The sequence below is a fragment of the Emydura macquarii genome, unplaced genomic scaffold (assembly GCF_026122565.2).
Source record: "Emydura macquarii macquarii isolate MOO-44397 ecotype Brisbane River unplaced genomic scaffold, CSIRO-AGI_Emac_v2 contig_1119, whole genome shotgun sequence".
NCBI classification, from domain to species: domain Eukaryota; kingdom Metazoa; phylum Chordata; order Testudines; family Chelidae; genus Emydura; species Emydura macquarii.
Window position 1 is genome coordinate 19,693,295 of NW_027131256.1, and position 12,982 is coordinate 19,706,276.

General features: G+C 39.6%; 1 protein-coding gene across 4 annotated transcripts in view; it reads left to right on the forward strand.

The window, feature by feature from the left end:
• Window positions 1–6,520: 6,520 nt before the first annotated feature.
• Window positions 6,521–12,982, forward strand: part of ARL6 (ADP ribosylation factor like GTPase 6) — a 35,537-nt gene continuing 29,075 nt past the window's right edge. For 2 of the 4 annotated variants that reach the window (XM_067546267.1, XM_067546270.1), the window contains exon 1: window positions 6,570–6,720. The gene's annotated coding sequence lies outside the window, so the exon portion shown is untranslated. The other 2 variants (XM_067546268.1, XM_067546269.1) reach the window with 2 other exon arrangements.

A 12,982-nucleotide genomic window follows, 5' to 3' on the forward strand; every position in this document is an offset into this window, starting at 1 on the left:
GATTTCAAGTGATCATGAATGGGAGGGGAGGTATTCTTCAGCCAATCTCTCAATTAAGATGTGGTCCATATTGTAAAATAAAGGTTGAGATCCCCTGAGATCCCCTGAGCCCAAGCTGCATATACAGTATAAATTGTTCTCTTTTAAATATCATCTTATAGGATCTCATCTCCCCAGCCCCCAGATAATTTAAAGGAAAATCTCAAGGAAATGGGACTTTCCAGATTTTTTAAATAAGATGTATTCAACTTCAGAAAAGATAATAGACAAAAGTTTATTGTGGAGATAACATTTGGTTTAAAAAATACTAAACACTATGAGATTATAAATTCCATTTTCTTATTTTATGTTAAATAATATGACGGCAGTTCACGTAAGAGTATCTCTCGTTTTCTTTAAGATGTTCTGTGACAATCTCTCTCAATTTTCCCTTGTTGCAAGAGATTTCTCAACTGTTCCTCTGTTCCACAAAGCTCTGTTCTATTTTCCCTGTATAATTAACTGAGATCAGAGATGCCAAATCATGAATCTGAGAATATGGAAAACTTTATATTAAAGAAACCAATCCCAAAATCAATTCAAGCTTTCTCCTTTACTATTTTTGTTGTGTCCCTAATTTGTGATCTATGTCCCACATTTAGGCAATGTCAGGGTAGGTGTTTCTCAGAAAAGTTTTGTACTAAGTTGCTAAACAAGGCCCCAAATCTGCAAACACTTGAGCACACGATTTGAATAGGACAACTCACATGATTAAAGTTAGGCATAGATTTAAAGTGTTTGCAGGATTGAGGCTTTAATAAAGTAGGTGTAAAGCAACATTAGATTATGTTAATTTTATGTTTTTTTCTTTTAACTTCAATACCATAATTTGTTTACCTGAGTAGAGGGCTAATCAATATATTGGCATTCTTACAAAATCTTCTGATTAGATCTTTCTTTAATATGTCAGAAGATTTTGTTCAGTTCTTGACTATATTTATTTAGGGAATTCCATGTGTTTCTGTAAATATTCTCCTCTTAGATGCACAGCAGGAAGTTAGTTAATTCTACAAATTTATTAATAAAAAAAATTTATGCATACAACAAGGCCGCTTCATTAGTGGTGATTCAGTGAGAAATGCCTACGGCTAGCATGTAGAGAGATCAAACCAAAACCCTAGATCCACTCAAACTCTTAAACTTCGGAAAAGTTCAGAACTACATTTAAACGTGACCTGTATAGTGGCTGGGCCCTATAGAGTATAATGAACTATGCCTGAACCCTGGATCTGACTACCTTCAAATTTTGGGATATTCCAACCTGCAATCCAAATTTTGGGATGATGGTTGTGAATTATGAAGACTGTGTGCTTTAAATCAGCTGAGGTGAAGTAATATTTTCACAAAATGATCACAGTAAGATGACTTGATGTTTTAGTACGCTGGCTATTAAGAAAAAAAATCTATTTGCTGGTTCTCCAGAATCCAGTCTATGACAATACTAGGAACCGTCATTATATCATAGACTTTCCAGTAGCCCTGATCCAAAGTCCATTTCAATCCGTGAAAATATGTCAGTTGACTGAACTGGGCTCTTGATCAGGCCTTTAAAACTAGAGACTTGCTGTCAGAAAAGGAAGAGATACGCTACCTGAATAGTGGTGGAGAGAGGGTACTGAGCATACCCACTACTAATACTAGCTCAGAGAGTGCTGGAAGCTACCTTATGATTGCTTTCTGCATGACAGAGCTGAGTTTTGGTGGGGCAGGAATGGTCTCTGTACTATCTCTGTACTAATGGTAAATGTACCTACCTGAAGTGGGCTACCATAATTTAGTCCGTAATAAGTACTGTTAAAGAAAACCTCAAGTACTGTACTGCATACAGTAGTACATCTAGAAATTCCATAACGATATCTCCTCAGAAATAATATCCACAAGTTAATTTATGCATTTTAACTTGGAATAAAATCACTCCCAAATAAACAGAATCTCCCAACCCAATGCAAACGCAAATGTTTGTATAGTATCTCCCTAAGGTGACCCACACCATAATAACCTATGACCTATCTTTCTTAGTATTCCTTACTGGTAATTTTCCTCTTTGTAGGAGTTTATGTTTCCTCTATGTATCTTAGAGATCCTTGCAAAGACTCCGAAAAAAACACTCTTAAAGCACTGTGCCCAAAATAATGTGACAGGTTTAAAATCATTTAGCATTATTTTAATGCCAGTTAATGAAGGATACTATTACAAATAAAGAGAAAATAAAAATGTTTCTCCTAGGAGTTCTCTTTATCGGAATCCTGATTCAAGTCCATATTTCATTGGGATCTCCTTGTTTTGAAAACTCCTTAAGACAGACACCTGTCATCCATTTGTAGAACTTACGACAAGATGCCTTTCCTGCTTTTCCCCCCCAAAAAGGGAGTTAAGTTTGAACCATAAACATTTCATTTAAAGCTATAGATTATTTTAGGGCTGTTTCTTCTTCCACCTTTTACAGCGATGCTTATCATGGAAGACTCCAATGAAGTTACTACCACAGGGATGAATGTAGTCCTGAGTTGTTAGCTAAGGCTTCATTCCTGCTCCTGTTGAAGTCAATGTCAAGACCCCCGGTTACTTTGGTGGCACAGAATACATCATGGACATTACTACTGTGATTAAAAACCTATAAAACCCTGAAAAATGTGGCCTGATTCTGACAGGTGCTGTGCATCTGCAACTCCTATTGACTTCATTAAGACTAAATGACACTCTGCACATCTGAAGATCATACGTGTAGTTTGCAGAAGCACAAAACTACTTTGCAAACACTCCAATGCAGTAGAAAAAAAGATCTTAAAAAGGTCTTATAATGCTGAAAATCTGGATGTGAGCCTACATTTACTAATTGGCAATGGATTATCTTCTAGTAAAGCAACTTTAATTTGGTAAAAGTTAGCAATAATTCTGCCTCACCAAATTTTGTCTTCAAGATTATTTTAAAAATATGCTATTTTCATTTAGAGAAAACATGCATGAAACATAATTGTTACCCTCAAAAGTTAAGTTTTGATTTTGACATGAAAGGTAGTGGTCTTTCTAGTTGTGCTTTGTATGTTTTCTCAGGATAGCCTCTAATTCTATGTATTGGGCTTTAAACATGTATGAATTAAAAGGGGTTTTTAATCTTTGTCTTTTGCTGTGAAATTAGGTTGTACACAATTAAATATGACATCATAGTTTGCTGTTCTAGCATAGCCATAAAACGTATTTACGTGTGTATATATAAATATATATATGATGACAGACACTTTAGACAATATATAAACAGCCATGTCAAAACTTAAAAGATAGATGGCTTCTCAAGTTGCAGTATAATCAGACTTGAAAAATATTTTACAAGTAAACAGTGGGCTCAGCACAAATCTTATATCTTTATCAATATTCTGAAAACCATCTCTTTATAAAAATCCCAGCTAACACTTTGTTTTTGCATTGCATACTTTCTCTTTACTGTGATGTATTTGACTATTGACAACTACCTGTATCTAAATCACCTTTCTTCCCATACAAAAGTGGCCCACGGGTCTTGTACCTTTAAGTTATGCCATTCAGTAATTCTGAACATTGAACAATGTGCCTGTGTCATACTGCAAACAACAAGTAAGAGCCAACATTTCTGAGCGACAGAACATTTCACAGATGGCATAGTTATTTTCCTCTTGGGACTGCCTCACCATTTAAAATTACCTTTCTTCATGTAATATGCCTCCCACACACGTTCCAAATGCATTTTGGTTTCTCTCAAGTTATAACAGTGTTGTAAGAATAATTGTGAAATAGAAAGTTTAAAATACTGAGCTTCAATTCCAGGGAGAATGTGGGAACCTACCTATTTACATCAGAGGTGAAGTAGTTCATATTTACTTGACGGTGGTATTATTATTTTCCTTTTTTAAAATCTACTGTTATGAAGATATGATGTTCATGTAAATTTTCATGTGCTGGCATGCCTACAAAGTTAATAGTGTAATAGACTGCTCAGCTCTCAAAACTAGGGCGTTTTTAAAGTGAATTGCATTACATATGCCATTTATTTGCAGAAAGAATCTGGGATTTGGCAAAGCTACCTGCTGAGCAACATAATAAGAGTTTTGTACAAAGTACAAGTTATTGATTATTATTGTATTTTATTTTTCTATGATTTCCTAAGAGGCATTATCAGGTCTTACAGATGGGGTAAGCCTGTTTATTAAGATATTTATTAGCAAATAAAAGTTAAAGTACTGGTGGTTATTTCTGAGTTGATAATTTTTGTTTTACCTGAATTTATGCATATGATAAACAGTAAAACTTGTATGTGACCAGGCAAAAAATCAGTTGCTTACCACAGAGTGGTGTACTAATCAAGGTGGATCTCATTGTATTCTAATTTTGGGGATACTTTACGTGGTCTTTTACAGCAAGAGGGTTCCTAATCTGTGTGGACTCTTGTATGCCCGTCACTGTAGATTGTGTTTTCTGATAAATGTCTTCATGAAATGCACATGCAGTTGATAACATTAAAGAACTATACACACTGTGATAATCCCCAAATTGCAGAAGTCAGCAAGATATGATCTCATCTATATAACAGCACTGTCTCCTGCAAAAGAAACACTATCTTAATTAGAACAGTTTTTAAGTTTGCTATTAAAGCTCTGTATTGTTCAGTTTCCATAAACAGGGTCTCTGAGCATTGGTCTTCACTGAAATGAAATGGCAGTAGAGACTTGACTTTCCAGTAGCACATAGTGGCAGGTTTCTAACAGATGTTAGTTATTATTGATTTATTATTCACATAATGCCACAACTATACATTATGCTTTACAACAGGAAAAAAGTGCTAAATAGAATACTCAATTTCTGCCTCAAAAAGTTTAAAATCTAAAAGTGTAAGCAGCCTTTTTCTTCATAATGCCTTAAATTCAGTACAAAACTAAACCGATAGACATGTGGTTAAGAGAAGTGGAATGCTGATTTATGGAGTTAAAACCTGTAGCCCATACTTGGGAAAAGTTTCCTCAGTAAGGACTGTAAAATTTGGCCTATACAGGGCATAAAGTGTAAAGAGAGTTTTGCATTTAGTTCTGACTGTAGTGGGGCCTTTGGTCATAATTATCACTTCAGTGAGTTCAGGAATCTAGGTCCAGTTCTTGTTACTGACTAACTTTAATGTGAAAAACAGGAAACAAAACTTTTCTTTTACACTGAGACTTATCCCACATGCTAAGTAACTTCCATGCTGTTGCCAACTCTTGCCGTTTATCATGAGACTCATAACAATCGGTGTCTTTCTTAAAGCCTTAGTTTCTTGAGTTGAGTGATTATGGGAGAACCTCAGCTTTCAAAGAAAAAAGAGACTTTTAGGCACTACTGTAATTCAAATAAAAATAATTTCCTTCTGTTTGCAGTGTCTAGCATAATCAATCTCTCTCCTTTTAGAACTCTACTCACCATAGTATCTAAACACTAAATAGTTTAAGTTTCATCCACTATTATGTTCTACAGCTTGTCTGCTTGAGGTACCATCATTCCCCACTGCTGGGCTCTCTGCACTAGGCTCTCTACTGATGACACAATTCAACTCAAAGTTTCTCCTCTTATATTCAAAGCACTCCCTTATAGCACTATCTGTGAGCCTGCTGTTCCTTCTCCAACCATGAGATTCCACGACAGCTGTGTTCCACTGGAACCATGGACATTTTTGACTAGGGAGGTGAAGGTGAGTGTGGGAGAGACTTTCACAAGTATCTGATTTAAACTATGGAACTCATTCCCACAATAGATTAAAAGTGACCACAGCCCATGTCATGTTCAGAGATGCAGAACTCATGTCATTGATTTAGCTTTCCGTTAGTAATGGCCAAATACCCACAACAGATCCTATAACTAATCAAACCATTTTTCTTGCAGGCCAGGAAAGGGGGAGGGAAGGGGAATGGGTGTGTGTGCAGGTGCGCTGCTTTTAAATATCTGAAAGATGGTCGCATATTACAGCTATACTAACTGAGCAGCTAGATTTACTGCTCTATTGATCCCCAATTTAGCCTCTCTGTGTAATCTTGGGTAAATCCCACTGCCTCTCTGTGCCTCGGTTTCCATAATAATGATAGGCCTAAAATACATCCTAATGCCCCAAATCAGGCAAGGAGTGGAAGATATAATGGCACATTGAGCCCTATATAAAGTCCGAGATAGGGGGACAAACCCAGGTTTGGGTGGCGGATGCAAGTGTCCTCCTTGCATGACCTGTGCCTCAGGAGCAGCTCACGTGATGACCCAGAGCTGGGAGATGCTGCGGCAGGACCGAGTCCTTCTGGGCTGCCGCTGGGCTCAGGGGGGCGCTTCTTCCTACGTCTCGCAAAGTTCTCAATCAGCTGAGTCGGGGCGTGTGGGCGGGGGCTTGGGGGGAGGGGGCGGGGCTTTCGGATGGGAGGGGTGGGGATTGGAGGAGGATGGAAGTAGCGGTGCTCGCTGGAGGCGGGGTTGGTGGAGGAGCGGGGTCAGGTCCGGGTCGCGCCGCGCGCGCCGGCGGCGTGGTCTCCTAGGTAACCACGCAGGCGGTGGTTGTTGCTGCTGCTGCTGCTCGGGCTGGGGGGACTCCGGGGGCGGGTTCCTCCAGCAGGGCCCTGCGAGCGGCAGCGGGGGGCCGCCTTGTCCCGCTCCTCCGGCCGGCGGCGGGTCTCGGTGCGCGCGGACGAAGAGGCCGCGGTGAGTCCGAGGCGCCGGTTGAGGGCGGCGCGGCGCGGGGCCGAGCCCAGCGCCGGCCTTCAGCTTGCGGGTGAACGGCCGAGCCCCGGCGTCCGCCCCGCGCAGGGTGAGGGGCGGCGGGTGCCTGGGTTGCCGTGGCCGAGTGACCCTGTGCCCCTGCCGCGGGGGGGGGGGCCGCTGCCCACGGGGCCAGCAGCTCCTCGGGGTTGTGTCTGCGGCGTCCCCGTCCATTGAGCGCTCCCTGCGCAGCCCCCGGCCCTGGCCCGGAAGCGTGGTTGTGTCCCCCTGGGCTTTGCCCTGGCGCCCATCACCGCGGCCTCTGGGGCCTTCCCAAATCCCAACGTTGTGAGCTTCACAGACTCATCAACTTTAAAGCCTGAGGGGATGATCTAGTCCAGGGGCTCTCAACCTTTCCAGATGACTGTACCCTGCCCCGAGCCTTGTGTTGTCTTGTGCACCCCGCGAGTTTCACCTCGCTTAAAAAAACTCCTGGCTTACACAATCAGAGGTAAAAATACAAAGGTGCCGGAGCACACTAGTGCTGAAGCATTGCTCACTTTTTACCATGGAACTAGAGAATAAATCAATTGGAATATAAATATTGTACTTGCATTTTAGTGCAGAGTAGGTGGAGCAGTATAAACAAGTCATTGTGAAATTTTAGTTTGTACTCTGACTTCGCTAGTGCTTTGTATGTAGCCTAGTCTAAAACTAGAGAAATATATAGATGAATTGATGTACCCCTTGGAAGACCTCTGTGTACCCCCAGGGGTACAGAGAACCACTGATCTAGTCTGACCTTCTGCATGGGCAGACCACAGAACCTCACCCACCTATGCCTGTAATAGACCCACAACCTCTGGCTAAGTTACTGAAGTCCTCAAATTATGATTTAAAGACTTTATTTTATAGAGAATTCACCATTTAAACCTGCAAGTGACCTGTGCCCCGTACTGCAGAGGAAGTAAAAAAACAAAACAAAACCCAGAGTGTCTGCCAGTCTGTCCTTCCTGACCCCATATAGGCGATCAGTTACACCATAAGCATGTGAACAAGACCCACCAGCCAGATACCTGAAAACGAATTATCTGTAGTAACTAAGAACCCTCCCCATCTAGTGTCCCATGACCAGCAATTGGAGATATTTGCTGCTGGCAGTTGCAGATAGGTCACATGCCGTTGTAGGCAGTCTCATCATATTATCCCCTCGATAAACTTATCAAACTCAGTTTTGAAGCCAGTTAAGTTTTTTGCCCCCACTGCTTCCCCTGGAAGGCTGTCCCAGAACCTCACTCCTCTGATGGTTAGAAACCTTCCTATAATTTCAAGCCTAAGCTTGTTGATGGCCAGTTTATATCCATTTGCTCTTGTGTCAACATTAGTGCTTAACTTAAATAACTCCTCTCCCTCCCTGATATTTAGCCCTCTTATGTATTTACAGAAAGCAATTATATCTCCCTTCAGCCTTCTTCTGGTGAGGCTAAACAAGCCAAGCTGTTTGAGTCTGCTCTCCTAAGGTAGTTTTTTCATTCCTATGACCATCCTAGGGCTTGTTCACACTTACTCAGAAATTTGGCGGCAGTCAACGGGAGTTACGCAAACCATGCAGAGTAGTTTGTGTAACTCCCGTCAACTGCTTCTGTGCGCTGTTCACATTGCTGCTATACCATGCTACATGCCATACAACTGCTACGCTAGTTGACGGGGTGGACTTATTCAGTCGACTCCCTCATCAATTGAGCGGGTCTCACTGACTGCTCAATTGATCATGAAAGATCGATCTGGCAGCAGTGTAAACGTAGCCCTGGTAGCCCTTCTCTACACCTGTTTCAGTTTGAATGAATCTTTCTTAAACATGGGAGACCAGAATTGAACACAGTATTCCAGATGGGATCTCACCAGTGCTTTGTATAATGGTACTAACAAGTCCTAGCAGCCCATTGGGTGGTATTTTCCCCTTTTCACAGATGAGGATCTGAGACACAGAGATGTTAATGTCAAAGGTATCCACTAATTTGAGGTAAGAACTATTATGTGCCTATGGTGTGATTTTTTTCAGAGTACTTAACTACAGTAGATGCTCATTAGTAGCAACATGTTGGTGCCCTTTGTTATGTTGCTCCTAAACATCTGTTGCTGTTATGGGGAGTATTGACAATTCACAATAGGGAAAGTGTTCACAGGGGGGAAATGTTGCTCGTAAGCAGCAGTTGTTTGTAGTAACACTTTGTAAGAACAAGGATCTACCGGTATTATATAGCATCTTATCTGTTCAAGCACAGCTTCAGCTGATATCAGTTACCAGTGTGATTGCTTAGCAATTCTGCAAATTAGACCCCCTAGATTTCAAGTTGGACACCCTGAAAATGAGGAACACACAATTAGTGACCACTTTAAATTAGTGGCACAGGTATAGTGCACTTCTGCAGGGCAGCATTCAATTGTCTTAATCATGAGACTATCCTTTCTCTTCCTGTAATGGTAATCTCCCTAAATCAGTACATATCTTTCAGCTTCTGCAACGAATGTGATAGGGGTCCTACAGACAACAGTCTCCTTTACTACACAATCTTCATTTATTCCCCATGCACTGAATGAGGCAGGAAAAAATAGTATGTGGCCATGTGATTAAAGACTGTATCATAAGGCATTACGGGCCAAACTAAGGTTGCCTGGTCAATTTTAGTTTTGGCATTTCTTAATTTTTGAGTGCCTGGCTTTATATCCTCAATTTTCTTTTAATGTAGCTTTTTATAAATTTCCTAGCTTTTTAAAAGAGCAAACTAAAAAAACCACATTCCGTCATAAAAGCACTGACACCCATGTGGTTCATCAGCAATGTTTGGACTCTTAGATCCAACTGTGTCACTTGAGCTAGCTGACTGATAGCAGCAGTAATAAGTTATCCTGTTTGTGGGCCATCCTCTAAAGGGAGAGAAGGCACACATTTTGTTGATAGGTTTCATAGCTCTTTGCTAATGGCAGAAGAAAATTGAGACTTTGGATCCTGGGTTCTCTTCCAGGTTCTGAGGGGAGTGTGGTCTAGTGGTTACAGAAAACCCTTCTGCCTCTTTCCTTTTCACTCTGAAGCCTGATTCCGGCTCTCATATCCCTCCAGCCTGTACTAATACCAGTCTTCTCATAATATTTTTTTTTTATGTTAACTGTTAGCAGACACGTTCTAAACATATCTCATTTTCCCAGGTAAAAAGACTCCTGATGTATCACATTTATGTGATGCTGAACTTTAAAATAGCCATCAAATTTATTTACCTTTCCTTTATGGCCTTAGCTCCCACATGAAGTAAAAAATGCTTTAACATTAATCTGTGGGGTTTCCCTGTTCTGAATTTGCTCACTCTGTAGCATTCGTTAACTCATTCTTGTCTGTTGTATGGCTAAAACTGAGAGTGGTGTCCTCGATTTTTTTTCCCTAATGTTGTTTGCTTGTTATGAGTTAGAAGCAATTTTCCTATCTTCTAAATGGATTTAAATTAGGCTGTAATCCACTTTTTCATTCTGGTGACCATAACGAGCTACTTGATAAAACTGTATTTTGCATTTATGTACAGCTGGGGTATATTGCTACTTAGCATTATCCTGGGCATTGACAATTATTGATTAGTGGAACAGGAAGCCAAGGAAACAAAGATTGGAGGGAGGGGTCTACAATGCTATGTCTCTCTTTATCATACAAGGTACTATTTATATTTGCTATAGTTGAGAAGGCAGAACAGTTTCCAGTAAAATTCCTTGATCCCACACAAATAAGACTTTCTGAAATTTTTTGTGTTTGGTTTCTGCCTGAGGAATAATTTAACCCTCTCTCATTTTTCTTTTTAGCAAAGGGGAGGGCATGTTGGAGGGTGAAGGGCAGGTGACTGGGGGTACTTCTTTCCATTTTTATGTTCTTTAATAAAATTACCAATTGTTATTTATGGAATGCTGCTAGACAAAAAGTGGCTTCAGTTTGAAACTGAGTAAGTACAATGGTCTCATTGAGGATTGTGTACATCGTGTCCACTTGTTTGCTCTAGTGGGATAGGAAATAAAGTCTTAAGCAATTCAGAAATTGCTTCAGAATATGCTCATCTGACATCTAACACTTTTGCTGTCTTCTGAAGCGCCTCTCTCCTTTGTGTCATCACTCTGCATGTTTCCTGCCTACCTGGACTAGTGGGTTTAATCAAGGATATGGGATGCTGCTTCTAAGCCATTGCTAGTGTCTCCCTCCCTCATGGCTGAGTCTGTCTCCTTTCGCTGCTGGCCTCATCAAGTTCCCCCTCCTGTTGAGGTGGATGGGTGGCATCTCTATTGCTAGTACTCTTTCCATGAATTAGATTTGAAACGCATGCACGCACACGTCTGTCAAACAAACCGCCTTAATGGTTAGTTAGAAAAAAGCAGAAGAACAAAAAATAATCCTAGCTTCCTAGACTTTGGGCATTTACAATTTTTTCTGTGTTCTACGTATCTTGCAAATGCTAGACTTTCTTAAAACAGTAACTATTTTTTTCTTTCTCTTTTGGTGAAATTACAATCTTTGTTAAACCAGCCTTGCAGAAACCTGTCGTCTGCTGTTATGGTATGGCTGTAAAGGCTGGCACCCATTCCCCATTTCTGGCATTTAAATAATCCTAACTTCATTTTTGAAGTTTATACCTGACACTAATCAAAGGCATTATTTTGCTGTTATTAAATAATAATAATTAATAATAAAAAGCTGTTACCACAATAGAGTAGCATAGGTGAAATCACTAACAAAGGAAGTGCAGAAATGAAGGGTCCAACAGCAATGTCAATTCAGCAGCATAGCATATACGTAATATATCCTTTTCCTGTATTTTTGTTAGAAAATGTGCTTAGATTAATATTCATGTTGATATACTTCGTCATTAAATATGCCTGATGTGCATAATGTGGATGAATTAAAATTGGTGTTGAAAACTTGACTTTTCATACTCTTAAAAAATAAATAAATGTACAGTATAATGTACATGTTGCATTAAGATCACTATTGTAGTTTTTAGTAAAATTAAATTGTCAGATTTCCAGAACTTCAGCTCTTGAGGGAAGTGTATACCTTTAACGCGTTTATGTTCTTTGCTCATTCTATCAATATTGGAATTACTTTTTTATCATGAGACTGTCAAAAGTGACCAAATCAGCTAAAAGAGTAAAAAGAAATAAAGGTGAGAGCGTAATTTGTCATTGTACTTTACTATAGAATTGTCAATAGAAAGTATTTTTCCTCGTTGGCTACCCTTTCAGAATACAGGCAAATCTTTTGTGCAGGTGACAAAATGACACATTTTGGAGAAAAACCTGACAAGAATCTTAATTTGACAAAGTACAAGCTTTAAATCTGTATCCAGGAATGTAAAAAACATTCATTGTACCAAATAGAATCAAGAAGAGCTAGAAGAAAAGAGAAAATTAACCAGTTATGGCAGATCACTGGCAAACTCATATTTGTAAAAGAAATATTGCCGATAGTAAATAAGTTAAACTACTTTGGTAGCAACTTAACCAAGACTAATGCTGCTGAATATATAGATAGCTACACAGCAGATTAGTAGAATTCCTGAAGCAGAGTGTTTCAGCCACAGTACATAAAAGAAATTATAAACCTGTTCTAAATAGACTTTCTATTAACATCCACTTCTCGTCATGTGTACTTTAAGCTAATGTGATGGGTAAAATTACTGTAATTTTCTTTTAAATGTGTTTAATTAAATGTTTTATCTTGGTTTACATGTTATAAGGGGTTGTTGAGCTTTTTCTTTATCAGCTCTTTACCAGCTTTCCTTTTCTCCTCCTCCCAATCCCCAGGAAATTTCTTGGTGATCTAAATTCGCAGACTGTGTCTGGGACTGATTTTTGTATAGTCCTGTTCTCTATACAGGGTGAAATATTTTTTTTCTTCCTGAAAATTCTTTTGGCATTATGTGTGTTTTATTGGAGTGTGCCACAAACTTTCAATGTCAATTATTGCATGTTGAAATTATTCCTGATCATAGATTTCAAGGAATGTCAGTTCTTAATTTTCCAAATGCAATATGTCCAAGCAGATGCTGTAAGAGAATTTACAACACAAGCTCCTTTTAGTTCCCTACTGCTGAGTAACATCAATGAGACAGTTTCTCTGCTTGAGTAGCAATTTGGCTTCCCTATGATAAGTAGCTGTGTGTTGTGTTGTCTGGCTACATTTCTGATTAATCCGTCATAATCAGTTTCTGTTTACAGTGAATTATTTCTTAAT